Raw genomic sequence first — 25372 nt, 5'->3', positions numbered from 1 at the left:
GCGCCTGAGCGAGGCGAACACGATGCTGCCAAAATCGGCGCTCTGCGGCCGTTTTTTGCGAAGTTATTCACCAAAAACTGAACCGTACCCTGGGGCACTTGACCTGACCTCAGAGGTCACCGGTTGACCTAGGACCTTAAAATCGGGTACCAATCTCTGCGTCTCGTAACGGCGCACACGCTCGTTTTTTCCGCGACGCGCTAGCTCCACCAGGGGCGAAACGGCGAGGGGGGGGTCGTACCCGCCCCCCCCCCCCCTCGGCCGGCGCGTATGTAGAAAACCAATAGGTCCGGCGAGGGTTAAACCTAGAACATCTTCTTCAAACACCACTTGACCACCACCAATGATTCGTAAATAATCTCGGCAGCAATATTATAACTTTTATTAGTTCATGAACAGTCATAATAAATTGAGCGTCATAATTGGATCTTTACCTGCTTTGTGAACTGTGGAATACTTCCCTTCGGCCGACAGCAGTACGCCTTACATCACACGCATTAGGCGTGATGAGGAGAGGAGGGGCCGCTGGGCAGTGCGGCGGGCTGCCGGGGGTCGCACAAAGGCCTTGAGTGCCGCCGCCGACACTCTGCCTCCCACGGTCCATCTGGACAGGAGCGGGCGCGGGCCGTGGCGGTGTGCGTCGTTTATAATGCCCGACCGAGTGGACATGTCGCTCGGCACCGGCCAGCATGACTCTCAATCACGGCCTGGGACGTGGGGACAGGGGGAGCGATGGCCGATGGGGCAGGGGGTGGGTGGGGGAGATGGGAAACGGGAGGGGGAGAATCGTGGGGGCGTTGCTCAAATTAGTGACAGATCTGGGTCAGATGCCACCTGAAAAGACTGCCTCTGATGTGTCAGGGGGACCGGGATGTTTCTCGTCGTTTTGGGGTGCCAATCACGTCCTCCTGGTGGCGTCAATCTGAGGCGGATGAGGCTGGGGTGGTCGTGGGTAGGGGGAGGGGGGAGACTGGGGGCGACCGTGTATGCACTAGGCGACGTCTTGGAATTTCGATGCGCAAGTATAGCAAAGTAAGTACACGCTACGCGTCTATACCGGCCCATCAAATTTTGGTTCTTTCGTAGTCGTTTTTATATTGTTTTATTTCTTATGAAGTCCCACAGTAGCCAATCGGGCATCCCCCGACCGGTGTCGTTTAGACAAAGGGCCTGACTGGGCGGGGATATGCTCTCCAGCCTTCGTAATCTTGGTCCCTTGTTTACATAGATCCTGAACGTAAACGTGCTTCGGCCTTATGGACTTGCTGTCTCGTAACTGGATGCATTAGTGATTAGTCATCCACGGGGATCGTCTTGTAGTCTGCAGAGGAAATCATGCACCAGTCCATGGGAATTCTTGGACGAAACATTGAAGGAATAATTTGAAGGATGGTCGTAGCTAATAAACGGAATAACGGGATATGCTTAGACTACTAGAAAATTGGTGGGAAGTGAGCATGCGTGTATACTTTGCAATCAGCTGATATACACTTTATGTCTATTTTTTCAGGAAATGTTGGATCCCCGTGACGTGAGTTCCAATCGTAGCCATTGTCCTCACACAGCAAAGGATGATAGTGGAAACATTTTGTATCCACATTTTTATGTTAGAATACCATTTGTGCATGACTTCTGCAGCGGCAGCATCACCAGTAGGTCGTGTCCTCTGATTGCCACATTTTTGGATTGTACTATGTAGTAGAATTGCTTTGACACGTTGCGCCAGTTTACAGGTGAGTAGTTACACTAATTAGTTGGTTTTGCGGGCTCACATTAAAAGCGTTGTGATCGCAACTCTTCAGGAATTTCTAGCTCTTGCGTAATACGCTGCTAGCACTGACGTAAGATATTGGCGAGAAAAAAGATGGTGGCGTTACTACGTGACGAATATAAAAAAGTTATTCTGTGTCATTGCGTCTATGGAAAAAGCTTTCAGAATTGATTGGCCCTATGATTAAACTTTGATTCTTGCATCGCTTGATAACAATTTGGCTGATCACGGTGACAATTAGCTAATTCACCCAATTCCTTCAAATTCTAAGAATTTAAAGTCATGTCTGTTTGAAATTTTAGTCTACCAGTAATCTATGAGAAAAGGCTAATAAGAAACGACGAGTGTGATCATTATTTGATTGCTCTTTGTTTGTTTTTTAAGCATATTGGTGAATAAATTTGAATAATATAACTTTTCCATCTTGTGACTTGGCGACTCTGACGTTTTAAGGGGACTTGCGTTTTCAGTAAAGGGTGGGCTCGGTGATCGTCGTGAAACTTCCGATACCATTCACGTTAATAATAATTCATCAATGATAAATAATAATAATAATTCAGTGAGACGAAATGTGTTATCTTCAGTATCGGCTTTGTCTTCGGACTACAACACGATCGTGTTTGCCAAGGCCTTGCACCAATTGGAATAAAATATCGTGCCGTCTCGTGTCTATGGATTCGTGGCGCCCGTACACACACTCGTGACATGACAATGCATTGAGATCAGTGGCTCTGGTGCTCCTTATCTTCAGCTTTTCACTACATCATTTGTTACGATTTCTCGGACTCTTTACGTACCTATGTATATTCACCAACTACCAGCCTTTCAGTGTACTTACATGACGCACTCTAACTAACTCTAACTGAACTCTAAACGCGTTTAACTTCAACGACATGAAAAAAGGTAACGGCTACATTCCATTTAACTTAGGTTTTGACGGTTGCGCTGCTTGATTTTTTGCTATTGTATGCATGATTGGATGCCCCACGGTTCATAAGCTCACTATTATGTCAGTCTTACCTACAAAGTAACATTGTTTGGAGATGCTTTGGTGTGACGCAAAGCTCATATTAATGCAACGCCGTCCAAGTGGTGGCTCAATTTTGTAGGGGACCGGTCGTTTTGTGACTTTGAAATGCTTCCTCTCCGTCTCCATTCTATTCATAAAGCCCGCGATGCCATCGATCCCCCGCACCCCTGGCGCACACCGGCGCTCCCGGTCCTCGTCAGGAGGCGACTCGACGGTTTGATGTCGGTTTTACTCCCGCGCCAGCTGAGACGGCGTCCAATTCGCGCCCGATTGCCCCTCCGCCCGGCTCGGTCTCGGTCCCCTCACCTCACAATACAGCCCGGTCCTCGGGTGCAGCCGTTGCCGTATAATCGTACCCCGGGCTCAGACGGAGTAGGTCGCTCGCCAGCGCCTAATGCCGCCCCCGGAGTCGGACGTGTCTTCAGTTCATTAGCGGAAAACTGCGGCGTGAGCGGCCCGTCCGTGACGCTATGCAGCATCGTTAGAGCTGGGACCGGAACCACCCAGTCCGGTAGAACATGGAACACAGGGCCGGTCCCAGGAGACCCGATTGGCAGGGTGTTTTTGCTGGCTCAACCCTTGCCTGCCGTGCATCCACCCGCGGAGGACCTGCACGTGATACTAGGGCATTTGCATGGTTTGTTATAGGAATGTGCTTTTATTGCACGTTTAGTAACGCCTCACGTGTTTATCAAACTTTTGTTCATTGGTTCCATCATTCAGTAGCGGCGGAACACCTTCCATTAAGGGGGGGGGACACTGCCGACTTTTGGTCCCATTCTTTCCATGCAACGCCCATAGGGCTTATGTTAAAATGCCAAATTCAAAGGGGGCACGGTGCCCCGGTGCCCTCCCCGTTCCGCCGCCTATGCCATCATTATGTAAATGCTCACGATATTTGAAATTCATATGGGAGCAAGTAATTTCGATCATTATAGGAAAATTTTCAGCTACCATGACTTCGAATGATGTGAATAGTTCAGTCAGAATATTAAAGAGTTTGGCATGCATCATAATAACCCGCTGTTATTTTCCTTGTAGGGTTATTCTGACCAACTTATGAAAAGAAGTATCGAGCGATTGTCACGGAAACGCATACGCATGCCTGTCCAAGCGAGTAACGCAGGAAAAATATGTGATGTTTGAAGACGGACTTTCACAATTGTATGTCTTTTTCGCCCCGGTAAGTCGGTGACTCAATCCCTATCATAATTTTGACAGCGTATTGCTAAAGGGAATATACTGCATTGAGCGCAATGAACTTGTATATGTTTTGTACATGTTATATGTTTTAAACGTGTGCTGATTTGGGAGGATGACATGAAAGCTATACTTAAAAATATATTTTTTACATGATCATAACTATGTGCAGGACCTAGGGAATGGTTAGCGAACACAACAGCGACTACCAAACACATAGTAGGTTGTAATGATTTTTTTTTCGGCCAGGGTATGGCTGTCTTTTCTATGCTCGCGAATCTAGAGCAATGGTAATGCAATTTTACGCCCTATTTGCTATGCTCGTTCAGGGTTGGATTGCTGATTTGGACAACCCGACTTGGCAGCGTCTGCGTGATAAGGAGACACGGAGAGACGTTAGTAATCCAATGCAAAAACTATAACGATAGACAGCAGAAAGGATTCCCCAAAAAAGCGGACGAATAGAATCAGGAAGCCTTTTGCCCGTTGATCGCTTTATTCAACATTTATCGATGTTATCTTGCAAGTGCAGTCTGGCCGTATAATTGTTACCTATTAAGAGCCATTTTCACCAGCTCTACCTCAGTTATAATGCGCACCGTACTGGTGCAGACAACTGCGCTGATAACTGTTCTTGGACACTTAAGAACAATTTGTAAATGTTTCACTGGATTTTGAGCATAATGTGGGACGCATCTGAGTTCAGATTGTTTCCATTGACCAGTTCACACGTGCCCCCGTTTTTCACTTCCACTCTGCAACCTTTGGTCACCTAGTGACGTCACACCTCCTGGTGACGTCACATCCCCTACGACAGTGACGAGTGGCGGCGCCAGGACCCGCACCGCACCACTCACCAGTCCTTCCGCCCGGCGCGGAGGGTCAGCCGTAACAATAGCGCCGGGCCGGCTGCGGCGCCCGTCGGTACCGGCTCTCGGCGCTCCTCGGGCCACCTCTCCACCGCTGTGTCACTTCCCTGCCGCTCCATTTGGGTCGGTGGGCGCGATGGTCCTTGCGGCGGAGCGGCACCGCGCACTCGCGGTGGTGGAGGGGGGATCGGCTGGACAGACAGCCGATCCCCTCAGAGGACACTGAGGTGGAAACATCGGCCTCCTTGGAACGGACGGCGTGACAGCACCACGGGGGTGGGGAGGAAACGGAGCAAACAAACAGCTCAACGCGCCAACGAGGGACCGAGGGATTCTTCGGGATTTCATAGAATTGATCAGTTGATGTTGAATAGTTGATTTAAAATGTTGAAGCAAGGATATAGGGGAAGTTGGGGCAATGCCGGAGTTGGGGCAAAGCCGAAATTCGAGATATTTCGAAAACCGTAAGACATGGATGCCACCTGTCAGTGATGCTCTGAAGCTTAAAGGAAATAGTTCACTTTTAACATGGGGTTTGGAACTAGAATAGCAGTTTTGTTGCTTGCGCTGAGACTAGCACAAATCAGAAGCTTTTACGGCCCAACGATCACCCTAGACGAAGATATTCCATTTTTCGTTCCGAAAAGAGTGCCTTGCAGAGGAATGCGTGCCTTGCTGAGGAATGCAGTCACGTCATCGTCAGCCAATCAGAATGCTGCTTACAGCCGATGGGTTTGTCCTACGCAATATGATTGGTCAAGGCGTAATAAGCTTCCGCGTCAAACATTATTTTATATAGAATATAGTTCTTCTTATACTAAAATATAGAAAATAATCCTTTTTACAAAAACGTTTTGTTTTATTTTCTGATCATTTTGAGCATAAAAAAACATAAATCCATAGCAAAATACTAATTTCAGGAAAGTGAACTATTTCCTTTAAGTGACTACAATTATCGCATGTTTGTTACGAGTCGTCATTCGGAATACTTCGACTGTGAGGGCGCCAAGAGCGTTTTCAAGGTACGTTTCCCTTGTACTACATGCGCCTTTGAAGCTGCATTTTTTACTCATTATGCTACCGTTTGTCTGGCCAATTCGGTCAAGTAATCTTTAGCATGTCTTTGCATAAGTGTGCTGCCTATTTGAAATTTATACAGCACGTTGAAAAGTTATGGGCCTGCAAATGAAAGTATGGCTGGCTGGGGTAATGCCGAAAACGTGCGATTACGCACGTGTTAAAAGCACGCTACGTGGACTTTACTGCTGTAGAATAGCAACGCGTATTTTTAGTCACACAAATTACACTTTCAACCGACACAACGGCCTGTTACCTATAAGGAATGATTAACCTGGCATTTTCTTATTATATCACATAATTATAACTTCCAGTGTGCACCGCGTCCTCAAGCTCTTGAAACGTGTGTCAGCTTTGATGAATTCTGGATAAAGTTTGAGATAAAATGGCAAAACATCAATGTCGGCATTCCCCGTAGATCATTTCTCCCATTTTCGGCTTTCCCCGCAGTCCGGGGCAACGCCGAAAAAGTCACTTCTTTGATATTTTTAGTTTGTGCGCTTAACGGTATGCGAATTCATCAAATGCGCCTGGTATGTTTGAAAGGCAAAAGACTGGCCTCTCGAATGACGCCAACAAGAATAGCGTATGTTGTCTACCTTGCGTGCTACGGGCGTCAGAAAAAAAGTCTTCGGCGTTCCCCCAACTTCCCCTACTTCCTGCTTCCACCGTGCCACTGCTGAGTGGTTACCTTGAGTGGTTACAAATTGCTTTGCTGCGATTTGAGCGTTTCGCAGCATTTTATTTTACTTTCCTTGTGACCTTTACTTCGTTGACCTCTTCCTTTTTGTAGAAACTGACACGGGTGTCTGTTCTCTATGACATCACCTTCTGTTTGAAAAAGCCGCATTTTATGCGCCAAGAGACTCGGAAAGATGACTGGGCTGTCTCGTTGTTCAGTGGGCCCGCCAGTATTGTATGGCGCTTGGAGAGAGAAGCCGGCTGTCTTTGTCAGGACAGCATTGTCACCGAGTCGTTTTATTCCAACTGAATATTTTACTGCCTCTACCTTTTTTGTTAATTTTAAAAGCATCAAGAATGTATAAAATAAAGCCCGGTCTGGCGATCTGTCACCGTTTAAAAAACGTGACATTTCATTTTTCACAGGTGACAGGAAATTTAAATATTGAAGTTCGATCCAAATTGGCTCCTGATTAAGAGAAAACATAGATTGGAACAGAACCTGAGTTCACGATTGATCAACTAATAATCTCAAGCATATCGGGCTGATGCAGACCTGATTCCCGGCCAGCTTTTAGGCGATATTAAGGGGATGATACTCATGGCTGGGCGCAGACAAGGCCGTATCAGCCAAGTGGCAGACGGGCGTATAGCGGATCTGTGACATTGCCATCTCATTCTCCCCTTTTTTTGCCACGATCCACATATAGCCCGACGATAGGGAAGGGAAGCAGGAGCTGGCATACAGATTGTCTGTCATCAGTGATCTGCTCAGGAAAGGCAGCCTATGTCGGGATACGGTGATCATGCGCGATATTGTATCGCTTTCCTCTCAGCGATATAAAAAAAGTTTTTTTTAACCAAAACATGGCTACGTGTAGCTAAAAATACATCACTCGACCGTCGCTATACCAATCAAGGCGCATTCACAAAATGCAAAAGTAGTTATTTGAATAAAGATCATTTTAGGTCAACCATTAAAAGCTTCTGAGTTAAAAATTTAATTGTTTTACTCACACCATGTCTCTGTATACCTAGTCATCCGTAGAATCCCGTTCCTCAGCTGAAATGTCTTCACCACTGCTCTCGGCCACCGTCCGGCAGTCGTCTGATGACGCTAACAATATCCGGCACGGCCCGTCTCGTGCCGCTAACTGGCCGATTGCCGTGCCCCGGGACGGTTTCATGTCGCTCGGACCCCGCTCCATGGCCGTGTAAACTACTCGGTTACGGCGTCCGAAGTGGACGCGCGTGCCGGACGCGGGGGCCGATATGGCTGAACCGCCAGTCAGCCACCCGCCGGCAGTGAGGCTGACACGACCCCTGTACCCCAATACCCCCTCACAGGATTGCGGTAGTGGCAGGTGTCATGAGAAAGAGAGAGGCGGGCATAATAACATCGCTTGGTATTGATTATGGCTTAGGTTTTTATTTTCCTTTGCCAACATATTTTTGTTTTGTATGCATGTTTGCTGCATGCTTAGCTTTAACACAGGAACATTGTATGGAGGGGGATAAATACCTACTTTTTTATTCACATATCGATCTTTATCACCTATTTCAAATTATCTTAACGTCATATCCTCTTCCTTTCTCGACTTTTAGTTTTATCGTTAGTTATTTAGAAGTGGATTAATTTTGTTGAAATGTATGTCTGCAGATGCTGCAGACGTTTATTGCCAGGTGCTGTTTTTCTAATAGCAAAATCAGGGAGTGTGTATGTCCCACCCCCAGCTCACCCTTCCATCCACCCCACCACTGCCCTCCGATGATGAGGTAGCCATCAGCCCTCCCCAGCCGGTGGTCCTATAGCCATCAGGCCGCTGTCCACCGGCCGCTGCCGCCATAGGCAGACGCCCTGCACGCATGGCCGACCCAGTGACTAATCGGACGGCGATTCGTCATACGTGACTGCTATTGATTGGAAACCGAGATCGGTGGGATGGTGTGCCAGTCAGCAATTGTCTCCTGTTGGCCGGGCGGCCCGGGCGCGGTCAGCACGTCCGGTCACCCGTGGGGGGGGGGGGGGGGCACCGCCCGGTCCCTCCTCACCCCCCGCCCACCCAGCCCCAGAGGGGGCGGGGCTGTATCACTATCCAATGCCATTGACATCGATAGGGGCGGCCTCAGAATGTATGGGTGGGTGGGAGACGTAATTTAAAGTAGGTTTAAAGACTTTCTGCTTTGTATATCGTATGCTTACCGTTATTAAGCTGTGGCAGTTCGTTTGAAGTCGATGTGCTCTTTTTATTGATCCTCAATGCAGTTTTGTCTCCACCTCTGTTATTGGCTGGAAATGTATGCTTAATAATTTTTGTCTTGTTGTGCTTTATTTCTTATTAGCACATAAGTATGTACAGTCCACAGCAGAAGTAATGTGGGGTTTCAGTCATGCGTATGTTCTGCTTCTGAAGCATAGGAACGATTAACCAGACTACAATGAAACTTTGAATGTAGCTTATATGTATCGTCACCCTTGCAGCTGCAACTTTAGCTATTGACATCTTCTTTTCGATCACTCCGCATTAAACAATCGCCAGTCAAAGCCAACCGTTGAGATTGGTAAAACCCTACATTGCTTTAGCGGTGGTCTGTGCTTTGTATTCTACTAACTAGACATCGCACATTGCACTCACGCTAACCAAATAAAGCAATAGCACTTGGTACGTTAAACGTCACTGCTCACTCAACCAGTATCTATAGCTAGAGCCTATAGAAGCGACCCTCTTGCAATACTTTGCGCCCGGAACGGTGTCCGTCATCTTCTTGATGCTTCTTTGCCATGGTTCATGTCACTCTTTACCAAGCTCCCGGCTGCCCGATGCGGCCTTTGCAACAAAGAAGCCCTCCACGCTCCTTGGAATTGATCGCTGCAAATGCGACAGAGGCTACTCTGGGTCGCGGGGCCACCGCTCTATCTGGGTCACTTCGCTATTCATCGAGCCAAATATTTCACCCTCCAGTCGCTCCGTATCACTATCAAATAAAAACAAAACGGCTCCTCATGAAACCGGTCCAGTAAGAAACGTCAGACCCAGATCATTTGAATAGCAGCGAGGACATTGCTTATCTCTCTCTCTCTCTCTCTCTCTCTCTCTCTCTCTCTCTCTCTCTCTCTCTCTCTCTCTCTCTCTCTCTCTCTCTCTCTCTCTCTCTCTCTCTCTCTCTCTCTCTCTCTCTCTCTCTCTCTCTCTCTCTCTCTCTCTCTCTCTCTCTCTTTCTCTCTCTTTTTTTTCTCTCTCTCCCTCCCTCTATGTCTCCCTCTGTCTCTCTCCCTCTCACTCCCTCTCTTTCTCTCGCCTTCTCGACGTTAGAAGGCAGAAGCTCAACCAACATATACGAAGTCGTCCGCACGAAGAACATCCCTCTCTGGTCAATCGCACAGTGTTTGTGCTTATGTGGCTATCACTCACAGTAACCCTGCTTCCACCCTACCTAACCGGAGATGAATGCATCTAGGCATCGTGATCGTGCAGCACCAAGTACTCGTCTTAGTACTCGTCCTGACCTGTCTCCCATTTGGCTCTGTAGTGTCTCGGATCAAACAGAAGTCAATGAGCCAAGTGATGTATGTCCTCCGCGTGCTCCATCAACCCCAGCACAATGCAGAGTGCAGACGGTGACCTTCTGTCATCCTCTCCAAACTGTAGTGATGATAACGAGAGCCGACGACTGTCGAGCTGTCCAAGGACGCGCATGATGCACTGAGCTGTAAAATGTCTGTGTCGGCCGGGTCTAATGTCGTGGTGACGACTTGGGGGAGTGACGACGTCTGGGGCGCTGTCGAGAACGGCTGGGAAAAAGTGAGCAGGGAGAAAGAGAGAGAGAGAGAGAGAGAGAGAGAGAGAGAGAGAGAGAGAGAGAGAGAGAGAGAGAGAGAGAGAGAGAGGAGACAGAGAGACAGAGACAGAAAGACAGAGACAGCGACAGAGGCAGAGAAAGGGAGAAGAAAAATAGGGAAGGGTATGAAGATATGTAAAGAGAGGAGGAAAGGAGGCCAGACTGCTTTGTTTTGTTTGTTTCGCTGGGAGCGAGCTGTTTCGGCCTGAAAAGGTCATTGCAGAGCTCTATGGAATAATGTGGATAGGGTGGGGACGTCGGACTGTGCGGACCACCGAGGTGCGCCTCAGCGGCAGAGACCGTCCCGGTAGGACGGGATTAGCCTGATGGCGGGTAGACAGTCCATCCTTCCGCTCAAGCGGTCACCCCGGAGAGGAAGTGGCCTGTGGACCTGCCCTCACCACTGCACCGGTTGTCTGGTGGAGGTGACCGCCAGCCCGGAAAGGGAAGCGTGAGGGGGGATGCGGATGGGCTTCTCCTGAGGATGGCGAGGATGGATGACCAGGCTGTTGCCGTTTCCCGTTAAAAGTCTCCGCCACTGTATTCTCCGTACGTACTGGCGATGGCGGGAGTCGAGCAGCTGAGACGTTTTTGCGACTGGTCGCTCCGGTCACCCTAGTCTCTCCTCCGTGACCGGGCCACCCACCGCCGCCCTCAGAGGCGCCACACAAAGGAGCGCCACACCAGCCGACACAATGCGACCGCCCCCGCCCCCATCCGCCCGTCCATAGCGCCGGCACAGCCCTGTTCGTCCGCCCTAAGTGTCCATCGCCGGCCATGGCCCACACTCAGCCGCAGAGCGAGGGAGGGGACATCATGCTGAGGGTGCAGGCATAGGTGTAGTGTGTCGGGGACTGGAGCTGTCGAGCCAGCGCGCAGCTGGAACTCACCGTCAATGAGCTCCAATGTCACATTTTGCTACGTTTTGGGATCGAAATTCTGTATGCTAGGGTAGTGTGGGGTAATTTGAACATATTTTTACGTCTTCTCCGTTGTACCAAGTTCCAACTCAACCCTGGATGAAGAAAAACTGCTTCAGTAGCGCAAGTGTCACTTGCTTTCACCATGCAAGCCTCATTTTTGGACGAGCCGAGCATACCTTGAATAGCATAGCCTCACTTCTCCACCAAGTCACGGTGTGTTCAATTTGCCCCACTGTGGGGTAACTTGAACATACTGCCTTTACCTGTCATAAAAACGATAATCTCGCCAGCACCGATGTTGTTTGACCCATAAACAAATAGGCAGAACAATTCTAAACACACCTTCACTTGAAAAATCAACACAACAACAAAAATAACAGTTGCAGGGTATCAATATCTGCACGCTGCACACCGGTCAGTTGACAAAATTCGCCTCTCTTCAATTAACAGAACGTCTATCATTTTTGTTCGATAAAAACTCTCCCAACCTTGCTGCATCTGTTAAAGTGGTGCCAATCGAACCCTGGACATTTTGAGTCCTGATTTTGTCCAATGTCCAATTTGGAATTGGCTGGACAAAGGTAGCAGACTGGACAACATTGGACGATGGCTTGCTAAACTTCAGCGCTTTTTATAAAGTAACGTGCATAGCATTGATTGGCGAATGGAAAGCTTGTTAAGCTCTCAATATAATGAACACTTTTCGGCTGGTAATAATACATTATAAGCAATTTAAATGACAGTTTTGAGTGTTGATTAATGCGTAATTTTCGGACATATTTGGACAAATGGCTGCCTTTAACATTTTTGAAAGGAAATAAACGAAAATGCCGGACATTAGACGGATATTAGACGTAAATTTTATAAAACTGGCATCACTTATCTGCTACTGCTTTGGGTCGAAAATATTGGCAAAAAAAAAAAGAACTGGGAGCGTTGTTTTTCGGAGCTATCCCTGTCTTGACTGAAATTCTCAGACTATGTTCAAATTACCCCACGCTAAAAGTTATTTTGCCATATCTAAAAACAAGTTTCAAAAGCAAATTTCTTGGATTGAATGCATTGATTAGGTTATTGTACAACAAAAGCCGTTGCGTATTAGACGCTAGCAATGCAAGATTTTGCGCTGCAATGAAGTTGCAATGACGTGATTTTAGGCGTTTTTACTTGCGAAATTGATTTTTTACATTGTGCGTCAACATCTTCATTCCCTGAAACATTAAACTCCGTTCATATGATAGCCCTTTTAGTTACGATAATTTCCCTCATTGGTCTTATTGTCATGCCACTTATGGATTTTCCGTAATTTTGTGTTTTTCACACTATGTTCAAATTGCCCCACATGTTCAAATTACCCCACCCTACCCTATATTATAGCGTGATCTGGCTTTGCAGATTTTCTTACCTTATCAGCATAAATGTCGCGAATATTTTGAGCAGTGACATGAAGAAATTCACCTTTTTGTGGGTGTGCTGAAAGTTTGAAGGCAAAAGAAGCTTAGGCTGCAGGGAATCACCATTGATGACGCCAGAACAGCACACATTCGGGGAGTTGTGCGTCACAGTTCGACGAACCCGACCGTGGTCATCGACTGGTCATAGTGGGGGTCCACCGGCGAACATGATTTGTGCCTCTTTGGCGGCCCGTGTCGACGCCGCGCTATTTACGGTGCCAAAGTTTGTGGCGATAAAGTACGCCGCGGTGGTTTGGAGCCGTGTCCGCTCTGTTGGAGTCGCTCCGGGCCGGGAGGCGCTACTCGATCGCCATGCCGCTCCCAGGATCGACATGTCGTCATTTCCTGACGATCCACTTCTGGCGCCGCAGTCCCAACATGTCTGACGCGATGAGTTGAAGTGTTTCCTCACTAGACACTGGTTTTTTGCTGGGCGGCGGGTCAGTGTGGGTAGCTGATGTGGCTCTCTGCCCCCGGTGATGCCAAAGGGGCAAAACGAGCACATTTTCTCATTGAGAAAAGGCATTTTCTTAGCTTTCACCAACTAGCTCTTGCCTGAAATTAGTTTGATCTTAACTTGAACTCAATGTTGTTTTGAAAGCTTCCATCTTTTCATTTAGAAGATAGCATCCTATTTTAAATCAGAGGTCACGAACCTGATTTGGAAATTATTATGATAAAAGCCAACAGCCAGAACCCATTTAAAAACAGCAGTCTAGCATAGACAAAATGTTTTACATCCGACACTAGCGCTAACTAATAAAAAACACTATCTTCCTTTTAAGTTAATTAACCCTCGCCCCGTTGGGGGGGGCCATTTTGGCCCCCCTGTGGTTTTTCCTTAACCCGCGCCCTGCTGGGGGGGTGTTTGAACACCCCCCCTTGTGGTTTTTCGCGAATATCTCAAAAACGGCGGCGCTCCCGCCGCCGTTTTTGGTACACCTTATGATACATCAATTCTACACATGTTGTGAAAATTTCAGACCAAGGTCATTCAAGGTCAGGTCACCAGGTCACTTGAAGTGACCTCACCTCATAAAAAGTTTCAATGTCTGTCATAGCTACACCGAGTGACCGATCGCTTTGAAACTTTCAGCGATTGCTAAGAGCAATAGCATGTACAAAATGTTTATCTCAGAATTTTGATATCGATGACCTAAGGTCAGGTCAATTTTGCGACCTCCCCATTATAAGTCAATGGGAGAAAATTGAAATGCGCCTCTTTTGGACGAAAGACATTATAAACACTCCCAAACACCGAATTACAAGTGGTTTAGACACACTGAACATGAAAATGGTGTCCGTGACCCTTGTTTATGCCCTGGGGTCATCTTAGGTCACGAATGGTATCTAACAGTTTTTCGCAAATAACTTTTGATAGAGGCATGCTAAAGCGATGAAAACGCCTTAGATGTGTTCAGCTAGACGATACGGATCGACTGATATGCAACATGACCCTTTCCGGTCAGGTCATGACCTTGACCTGAGGTCAAATTTTCAAGTTGACCTTTCAAGGTCAAGTTATAGTTCATTCGATGCGTCTTGACGAGAGGAACACGATGCTGGTAAAAGTAAGCTCGTACAAGGCTTGGGTCAAAAGTTATTGCAGAAAACTGTTTGCGAAAAAATCGGCTATTTTTGCAGTTTTTGCCCCCTGCAGGCAAAACCGTTGACGGTAGGTCAAATCTGAGGGAATTACTCAGAAAGGGCGTTAATAGGGCTATCGAATGCGCTTTTCCGCGGCGCTGTAGCTCTATTGGTTCCCGAGTTATGCGTTGGCTTCTTGGAAATTTTCGACATTCGACCTGGAAATCGGCGAAATTTTGCCTTCAATGACCTCTGGTGACCTGACCTTTGACCTGAGCAAAAAATTGACCGAAGTGATTTCGTCATTATTTTTTACGCTCTTTCGAACGCCGCCTTCCGCGTATCGCTACGTGGCCCAGGAGCCGAGTTACAAGGGGGGGTGTTCAAACACCCCCCCCCCCCAGCAGGGCGTGGAAATCCAGGACCCCCAGCTGGGCGCGGGTTAATAGCAAGAAAACGGCGGCGCGCAGCGCCGCCAAATTTTCAGTACCTTCACGGGCATCAATTTGACACCTTCACACCAAATTTCAAGTCTTAGGTCACCTTAGGTCAGGAGTTATTGAGGTCAAACTGAGATCATGTTCGAGCAAAAGTGAGCAAAAAACATGCAATCTTGAAACGCTCACCAAATCTACAGTTATCAAGCAATTTCAAAGTTCTATATATTTTCTAGGAGAAAAAAAGCGGCTAGTAGAAAAAAGCGGCGCTACAAAACTGCTATCTCGGATTTTCAAAATTTTGGGTTTTTTACCCAAAAAAATTCAAAAAATTGATTTTTTAGAAAAACTAAAAAAAAATCAAAATTTTTCCGAATTTCGAAAAAAACGGAATATATGTCATAGTCTCTGCGCTCTTCTATATACATACCAAATTTCAGATCGATAGCTCGTTTTTTGGCCAAGTTATAGCGAAAAAAACTGTTCAAAAATGATGACGTCAAATTTTTGAACTCAATTTTTAGCGATTCTAGACCTCGTACGGCAAAACAAAGACCACCATTGAACTCCCCGTGACGAGCTGCATCGATTCTATACCCATTTCATGCAAAAATATCAACTTTGAAATTTGACCTAATTTGACCTGACCTTGACCTGACCTTGACCTGACCTTGACCTGACCTTGACCTGACCTTGACCAAAACGTGACCTTAGCTGGCGCCAAGGGCTGCCTGACCCACATAATCGCTTTCGTCATGTAAAATGGACCATAAAACATGTATCACACGACACTTTCATATTGTGACCCCCCAGTGACCTGACCTCTGTGACCTGACCTGGTATCAGTGACCTCAACTAGCAAAATATGTGTTTGAAGAACATTTCCCCATCGATGATTTTCAATGAAATGCATTTAGCTCGATTTTACAACGCATTTCTTGAAATGCCTGTAAACGGTGAAAATTGGACCTTTGACCTGACCTGTGACGTCATCGGTTTGACCAAGGTCAATAAAATTGGGTCACAAGGTAGTTCCCTGATAGGGCTATCCAACACCGTTTGCCGCTTGTCGCTAGGTTGCGTGGTTCTCGAGATCTCCCAACGGGGCGCGTTGCTCGGCAGAGCCCAACGGGGCGCGGGTTAATATTGTATTGATTGAATATGCTGACTGATGGTATAAGTTTCATATGTAGTTTTACGTCTCATAGTAATTTCATGATGTGCGCGTCAGGATTTGTTCAATCCGTCGCAACTTCACAAAACCAGAGTCCCGTCTTCATCTTTTGTTTGCTGAGCATTTAAAAAGCGAAAACAAATCGAAGAGACACTGGTTTTCGCTAAAGGAGGACGACACCTTGCATCGTGCTGTCTCATCGCATAAAAAGCAATACTGATCAGAACATTGACAATTGCATACAATGTGGTAAGATCACCGTCCATGCTGGCGCCGATATGATGGTTCCTGGTATAATCCCGGACATATATCGGGCCGGGATATGGGCGTATCGCGCGGCGGATCGGCGGTCGCTCGGGCGAGATGGGCGGATGGCCCGGCCGCGGATACAGACGGGGTAAGCCGATTCCGGCCGGCAAACAATCAAACATAGTAGATGGGCCGGTGCGGCACGTCCGGGCGCCGGCCGAGTGGTCTCTGCTGGCGGGCGGGGGCGGGGGCGGGGGCGGCGCTCATGGGCGCGCTCGGCACCGAAGGGCGGCCGGCCGGCGGACGGAGAGGGCCCGATTGGCGGCCCGGCCCGTCCCGAGATCGATGTCGGCGCTGCCGGGAGCGCCGCTCGGCCCGGCCCGGGTCGGGTCGGTTCAGGCCGCTCAGTGACGCGCCGTGAGCCGACCGGACCACCTCTTCCGCCGCCGGCTCCGCTTTCTCTGTGCTGCGTACGTGTGTCGCCCGCCTCCTGACCTGACCTGATCTGACCTGACCTGGCCAGACCCCACCTCCCGCTGCCACATGACAACACACCTCACCAAACCTTAGCTCACCTCATCTCCCTTGACCTCACCTGACAGACTTCGTGGTTACCTGATCTGGCCTGACTTCCACTGTCACCTTTACTCCCCTATCTTCGCTACCTTGCCCAGCCAGCGATTTCCTGCCACCCAGCTTCCTCCGCTGGGGCGCTCGCTGTCACCTCCAGCTGCTCCCGGCGCGGACGCGGGGCTGCCACCTCTCGGGAGGGAGCCTCACGCTGAGCTTACCTGTCCGGCCCGCGCGCCACTTTATCGGTGAAATTTGACTGATGGCCGAAAGACATTAGGCCAACGCATGGTAGATGCTCCGGAATTCCGGAAATAGCCACAGTCCAGCGAACGCATGCTACAAACTGCGGAGAAAATGCATTAGACGGAAATGACTCCTGAATGACAGCGATGGATGATGCCGGTAGAAAGACGGTGCATACACCTACTGGAGCATGTTCCATGGATGATGACGTATTAGTCTGCTTGCATGCAATAACAGAAAACGAAAAGGATACTGATTAGAAAAGCATGATGTGTTTGCAGCACATGCTTGCTTATCTGCCCTTGCTTCTCGCCTAGCGCCTGCTTGCCGGTTGCTTCTTTGCTTGCTTTCATGCATGCTTATCCACCTGCCTACCCTCGCGCCCGCTATGTCTGCTACGAGAACTGCATGACACCATCAGAAAGGTTCAGCAGTGATCTGGTAGTGGTCCCAGTCCCCGTATCAAACGCGGCACGATGGAAATAGATGCAGTATGGAACATGATGGACCATGCCAATGAGCCCCAGCGTTGCATATTGAAGCGTATAGCGAACTGGTGCTGACAGCCAAAAGGATGTCGCATGCCTGACAGCTCAGTAAAAAGATGACTTACATTCAAATGTTACATTTGAAAACTCAGAATAACGCTGATAAGTGATCCAAAATAACATTGATCTTTCTACCTTCCCGAATTCCCATGACTATGAAAAAACCTACATAACACCGTAAATGATATTTTCTTGTTTATGCAAAACGCACTTTAACAGTTCATTGTTAAATAAATGTATATGTAACATATATATGATGACTTAAAAGTTCCAATTAGTTCATTGTTAGATGACATTCTTTATTGCTCTAGTTACTAAAATATCGGTGTTTATTGATCATTCATTTAAGGTTATCGAGTAATTCATCTTTGCATTTTCGTCCCCGTTCCAGTTGCCAAAAGTGCAAGTTTGCATGGTTGACCGTTGACTTCAATGTCACCGTCATTTGACGCAATTTCTACCCACTGCATATCATGAGCAATGAGGTTCTTGGCGATTCCATTAAAGGTAGTGTGCCAGCTTTCTTGGACTGTATGGAGTTAATGGCCCAGATAAGGAGAACCGGATTTTTAGAACTTATCCATACCTTCAAAACTCATGGAAACGTCTTAAATTCTTCAAATTTTGAGTACCCCAGTGCGAAATTCGCCCCGACGGGTTGTCGGTCGTACCCCAACCACATTTCACACCACTATGAACAATAAATGCACACACTGAAATCGCTATTACCGATATGCTCATCCAATCAAGTTTCGATAAACCCGTTCATCATCAGCTCCTGCGGTTTCGAACACGCCTGTTAGGTGGCTTCTGATGCTCGTCGAGGTCGGAATTTCCAAATACGCGTGGTGCGTCGGGCCGCGCGCTCTGACTTCGGCCAAGAAAAATGCGTCAGCTGATCATTGTCATTTCTGCCACTTGCGTGTGGTGAAATGGGGTCATAACTTATAAGACGGCTTTTTCATATCAATTATTTTACATAAAATCATATTTTAAACCATAAATAATGTTCGACAGCCAAATAAAAGAAACAATACCAATACGGGCTTACAGTTTAAGGCTCGACATTGTGTTGTCTACGATTAGACAGCTGATAACTCATTCCCGTACGTCGTATGGTCGTAACACTATAATGACCTTTGCTTATTGTCACAAGTGCGCCGCATTCGCGATTGTTGCCCGACGCCTGTTTGCAGGTGAGCCCACTACAGTTGTTATACATATCTAAAAACCGATAAACTTTTAGGCGAAAAAGGCACTATTCCAGGCCCATTTTTGTTTTTTTGCAATATTAGGTAAAAACAGAAGCTTCTTATCCTAGGAAAAATAAAATGGGAAATCTTTCAAAGGTGGCACACTACCTTTAAGTTTTATCAGTCTGTAGACGAGATACTTGAAGGACAATATATAAACAATTGTGCTGCGTTTCACTGTGCCATCCTGCTACTAACAGCAGAACGATCAGTTTAGGCGACTCAAGTGTTGATCTCAAGTTCATTTCATTTTTGCGTTAATTTTCAGGTTCTTAGATAAAGCATAACGTTTCTGTGGGATTTATTCCATTTTTGCGTGCGCCATTAACATAAAGGTATTAAGGACATCAGCGGTTTTTATCATTGATTGATACCAGCTGCATTTGAGCTGTATTTTCACGTTTATCGCAGCGCCCGCACGATAAAAGCGCAAGTCAAAATTCGTGGATGCGTTCCGATCCGACCGTAGTACCCTGACAGTTATACTGTCCCGCATTGCACGTGGCCACTGCGGCACAGTGCGGCTCCAGGAAATCTGGTCGCCCGTCTATTGGCGATATCGCTTGCCACCGAAATGTATTGCAGCTGTAGTTTTCGACATCCAACAGACCATGACACTGCTATTGATGGCCAAGCTATGCGCCAACCGCCCATTCAATTCCGTCATCGAATGTATCATTTCAATGGAAGTCATTCATTCCCCAAACGTACGTATCAATCACGCGATAACGGGAGCTTTACCGACATTGACCACATGGTTCGTTTCTGGCCAGACTTTGTGGCACTATTTGGACAGCATCTGAAAAGACTATATTGCATGGGGTAATTGTTTATTATGGAGATATTCAGCGCCAAAATTATCTTCCTCATACCCGACAGTCTGGCTGTGATCCGAAATGGCCATGGCCAGATTTTCTGAACCGTGTTCTATCGTGTGAAGACTGAAATGCGGGGGAGAAAGATAAAAGTTAGTAAGGATGCTATACCTACACTTCGTTGTAAGCTGGATCTTATTTACTTTAATTTGTCTGTGACTGAATGATGCTCAAACGGTAAGCCAACAAATCAGTCTTTTTTATTGTTAATCGCGGAACCTCGATTTTGATTAATCAATGCCAAATATTTGTCTCAGGGCCTGTCATAGGAATTTCGGGTTATGACAAGTCTTCGAGAATGCTTTGCTATCAATCAAATTCATCGTGAGATTAATAGCTACTATTTTCATTTTTGAGGATGGAGATGCTAGTACTGAGCATTGTGTTACATATGATGATGAAGATGATTAGCCAGATGCTCATTATTTAGGATCAAAATTGATAGAATAGTTGTATTACGTTTCACCCACGGGGCTTCTTCGGATACATATAGGTAAATTCAACAAATAGAACACAGAGATGCAGGCCAAGCTCAGACACAAATCATGCGCATGCAATAAATATCGTGAAAGGATTAACAGATATCTTGAGATTTAGACGAATAATAATTTTAAGATCGACCCCTAAGTGCGTACTGCGCGCTATAATTTGTCTTTGTTAATAAATACGTATACCTATTTAACAGTCGACAACACAATACGTACTACGCGAATTACGCTATCATTCCATCTCAGAATTCGTACTACGCGCACACTAATACATACACATCATTCTAAATCACAGCTAACAATGACCTATAATACCCAATCATAATCAGTGTTCGGCGGTACAGCATATCTACAGGCGCTGCCTACTGGAGCCATCTGTTAGACACGAAAGGAACTACTGCTACTATGTAGGTATCGGTGTCATATAACGCTACCAACAGAACAAGCCAAGGAACAAGCGCTAATGTGCATATGATGATGTGTAGGGAACTGGATGGAGTAAGCGCCATGATGATGTGTTTTTGTTAAGTGCTGGTTTTTTGTTTCTTATCTCAATTGATTCAGTTATTAAAAGGTTCGCTTCGTCCTTGCATCTATGAAGAATAGAAATTTCGAAGTCAGTGTTCATTGGTTGTGCTGTGGGGTGTGCTGTCAGTATATGATCACCTAGGTCAGTACCTTTCCTTTTGTTCCTATGTATTCATACAGACAAAATGTCTGTATGAAACGCGTCAGTCACGCTTGGCGGGCTATTGCTCCGGAACGGTGCGGGCTACGGGGGTGAAATTTTGGACTTAAGTCAGACGCGTGCATCTGTTTGTTGTATTAAATTTTGGTGGGGGTGCGCTCGCCGGTTTGCACGTGGCGGGCGCATCTTTGCGGGATTTTGGGCCGCGGCCGGCGCCGAGCAGACGGCACGCGCATTATCCTCAGTTTCTTTGCTGCAAAACTGAGGGAAATCAGAGCCGGCAGGTCACTGACCTTTGGCAATGAATACTGGAACAGGGCACCGCCGGCCAGGAGGAGACGCTAAATTTATTCTGGCCATAACTCGGCCACTAATGGGCCGATTTTATTGAAACTTGGTTTATTACGCTGCACGTAATGCTGTCCCTCTTTATCTATATTATGATTTATAAGTTGTCTGTACGATCTCCATCCGTGTGTCATGTCTTATGTGTCTTAATGCGCCTGAAAGGCGCCGCGTATCGGCGTGAAATTTGGCATGCCGAGTCTATGGGCGTGGGGGGCCTTTGTATTAAAATTTAGGGCTGATTGGTCCAGGGGTGCGCCGTCGGCACGTGCAAAAGGGCGCTCTCATAGGGATAGCATGGTGTCGGCGAGAGCGGCGGTCGGCCGAAAATCGGGCCGACACGGCTCGCTTTCCGGCTTGATATCTCGGCAATGGGTGGACGCAGCGAAAAGCGGTTGCCATAAATGGATAGAGGAGAGATGGGCCTAGCGTATTGATATGGTTTCATAGTGTAGCACGCGCCACGTGCAAGGTAAAACCCCCGGTTGTGAAAAAATGACCGATTTCGTGCATTGCGAAGGAAAAATCGATGCCGCTGGAAAACGGCTTGACGGAATGAAATCGGTGTGGTGCCATTTTGCAGGCAAATGTACGTGTAATCAGAGGATAGCAGATAAAAAGCGATGATCCGTACCATTTCCTTAATAATGAAACATTAATTGGAAAATTTATTTCGCGCGGAGCGCGATGTCCTTTACAACATCGAAACGTATTGAAAACGTTGATCAATCGCTATGAAACCTACATATTCGGAAAGAGCATTCTTTTCTGACCAATATCCACCCAAAATATTATCGAAAAGTCAATAAACTTTGGTGAAAATGACTCAAACATACGACCGTGTTTCGTTAACGTTACAGGTATTTTTCGACAAAATCCGATCGATGGCTTATGGCCGGCAGGCCATTCAAATTTTGTTAATAGCTTTCAAAGCATGGGCTGCAATGCACCGCCCGCAAAGGGGAATTCCAAACACTGAAAATAAGCGCCTACCAGTAAACAGCACATTTTTGTACTAGGAATAACTCAGCTACTACTGGGCCGATTGCGCTGAAACTTGGACTGTGGGTGGAGGGGGCACTCATCTGGCGATGCATCGTCATTTCTGACAGGTAGGGTGGATCGATTGCACGTGCGCACGTGAGGGGTCCGCTTCTACATCTCAAGAACGGCTGGGCCGATTTCGCTCAAATTTTGTTCACTGTTGGGGACAATTTAGAAAGGTGGCTGGCACAAGTCATCTGGAGTCTCAGCTAGCGCGTGCGCACGTGCAGTGGGCCAGTTTGATATCTCAAGAACGGCTGGGCCAATTGCGCTCAAACTTGGTACGTTACTTTAATCGAGCATGAGAAGGGTAACTATGTGTTATTAGTAAGGTAGGGTATGGTTAGGTTAGGGTAGGGTAGGGTGGGTTTGAGTTCGATAAAGGCAAACCATGAGAAAGGCTCTAACAACCCGCAACCAGCACCAGCATACCATGCCGTACAAACAAATATCCAACTCCGACAAAATAAGACAAATAAAAATCCAAAGTTCCAAAAATCCAAAGGAACAAAAGGAAAGGTACTGACCTAGGTGATCATATACTGACAGCACACCCCACAGCACAACCAATGAACACTGACTTCGAAATTTCTATTCTTCATAGATGCAAGGACGAAGCGAACCTTTTAATAACTGAATCAATTGAGATAAGAAACAAAAAACCAGCACTTAACAAAAACACATCATCATGGCGCTTACTCCATCCAGTTCCCTACACATCATCATATGCACATTAGCGCTTGTTCCTTGGCTTGTTCTGTTGGTAGCGTTATATGACACCGATACCTACATAGTAGCAGTAGTTCCTTTCGTGTCTAACAGATGGCTCCAGTAGGCAGCGCCTGTAGATATGCTGTACCGCCGAACACTGATTATGATTGGGTATTATAGGTCATTGTTAGCTGTGATTTAGAATGATGTGTATGTATTAGTGTGCGCGTAGTACGAATTCTGAGATGGAATGATAGCGTAATTCGCGTAGTACGTATTGTGTTGTCGACTGTTAAATAGGTATACGTATTTATTAACAAAGACAAATTATAGCGCGCAGTACGCACTTAGGGGTCGATCTTAAAATTATTATTCGTCTAAATCTCAAGATATCTGTTAATCCTTTCACGATATTTATTGCATGCGCATGATTTGTGTCTGAGCTTGGCCTGCATCTCTGTGTTCTATTTGTTGAATTTACCTATATGTATCCGAAGAAGCCCCGTGGGTGAAACGTAATACAACTATTCTATCAATTTTGATCCTAAATAATGAGCATCTGGCTAATCATCTTCATCATCATATTTTCATTTTGTTGCTCGGAACCAAAGTATGGATGTAATTCAGTGAACCTGACTGCAAAATCGCTATTTTTGTCGCTATTAACAGCTGACAGGGCGGTCCAAAGTTGTGGCACGGTGTCGGCTGGCCTATTGGCTCCCGATATATACGAGTGGGATATCGACTCGGGCGGGCAGATCACCGCTCGGCTGAAACCGGACCGGCCGGCGCACTTCACAGGGTCGGGCCGGGTGGATGACCCGACCCGGCGGTACGCACGGTGGTGCGCCCAGGGATTGAAATAGAGGCGTGACAAGGGGAGCAGGGAATGTCTCCAACGATCAGTTATTTGCTTTCTGGGATTCTCTTTTCGCCTCTCCCGACTCCCTGGCTAGCTCAGGGTTTACACATGGTAAACAGGTAATGTTTGATCTTGGTAGACAATCGCTATCCAGTATCTACACCACTGAATAATTGTTTACTTAATTGATCAATAAATTGATATCGTTGTTTTCTTGGGACCCATTTAATGTCTAAGATGGCAATGTTGAAGAATTTCAACAACATCTGAAAGGGCATCATTTTCTTTTTGACTGTCTTTTCTAGCATCGAGTGTGAGAGCTCATAACATCTATGGAAAGGGCCGTCAGGGCGCTCAGAAACTGCTGATGAGCCCATCACCTAATGGCAAATGGTTCTCTGGAAATCCGTGGTAGAAGTGGGCCAGATAGAAGGTCGGAGCAAGAGTGGGTCGCTATACCTGATGGTCCGCTGTCTCGCAGTCTCAGTCCATCTTTCTGGGAAACGGTGGCGACCTCGTTCCGTTTTGATTCGTTCGTGCCCTGTGCCCGGCCCGCGGCGCTGCGCCCCGTCTGTGCCGGCGCGGCAGCTGACAGCTGGTCACGAGAAGAGCAGAGGACGGGGGCAGGGAGAGCGACAGCCTGGGCCGCTCAACAGGGGCAGAGGGGAACTGCGGCTGCCGGCGAGATGCCACCAATCGACCGGCGCCGGCCGATTTGGGCCAGCGGCAGCCCGGCCGGCCGTCTGTCGTCCGCGGGTCGACCGGCTTCCCTCGCCGCCGCCGCCGCCGCTGTCGTGTCTGTGGGCCGGGGAGCCGCCGCCGCCGCTGCTGCCGTCTCTCTGGGCTGGGCAGCAGTACCCGCCGCCGCCTCCCTGCGCTTCATACTTCTCCGAACTACCACCACCGACCTTCATGCACGGGACTTCAGTGCCACCGTCTGCCGGTATTGCCGCCTGAGGATCACTGTCCGCAAACGCCTTCATCTGTCGATACACTCATGAGCAAACGCCGCTTCCCTCTGATATCATCTTCGTCAATACCGTCATCTGCAGACTGCATATACAGACGTCGGATGCCGCCAGCTGAAGACTATACGGTGTGCTAATGCTTCTGCTGACGATGCCACCACTTTCTGATGCCGGTAATGTCACCGTCTGCTGATCCATCTTCTACTGACGCACATGTGCTGATGCACGGTGAGGTCTGCTGATACTGTCCGGTCTTCTGATACTGCTGAATGTATTTAGAAGCTACCGCCTGCGAATTCTGTCGTGTGCCAATACTGAACCTCTCACTTTGAATTGCGGCCCAGCCGGCAAACGCCGGATTTTCGGGCGAGCGGTCGCGGTGGTCGACTGAACCAATGGAGGAGCTCAGAATCAATGAGTATGAAGGCAGAGAAGGAGAAGAAAAGGTAGAGCGAGAAAGAAGAGAGAGAGAGGGGGAGAGA

General features: G+C 47.4%; 1 protein-coding gene across 3 annotated transcripts in view; it reads left to right on the top strand.

Moving 5' to 3' along the window:
• Window positions 1-25372, top strand: part of LOC122376670 (neo-calmodulin-like) — a 125755-nt gene that overhangs the window by 44378 nt on the left and 56005 nt on the right. Inside the window, exon 1 of one of the 3 annotated variants that reach the window (XM_043356587.1) lies at window positions 16709-16762. The exons of the other annotated variants lie outside the window; for them this stretch is intronic. The gene's annotated coding sequence lies outside the window, so the exon portion shown is untranslated. Of the gene's footprint in view, window positions 1-16708; window positions 16763-25372 lie in introns of those variants that run through there. 3 annotated transcript variants of the gene reach the window in all.

This window comes from Amphibalanus amphitrite, unplaced genomic scaffold (genome assembly GCF_019059575.1).
Source record: "Amphibalanus amphitrite isolate SeventyFive unplaced genomic scaffold, NRLGWU_Aamphi_draft 000042F_arrow, whole genome shotgun sequence".
NCBI lineage: Eukaryota > Metazoa > Arthropoda > Thecostraca > Balanomorpha > Balanidae > Amphibalanus > Amphibalanus amphitrite.
Note: the sequence above shows the minus strand (reverse complement) of the source record. Positions and strands in the feature narration are given on the sequence as shown.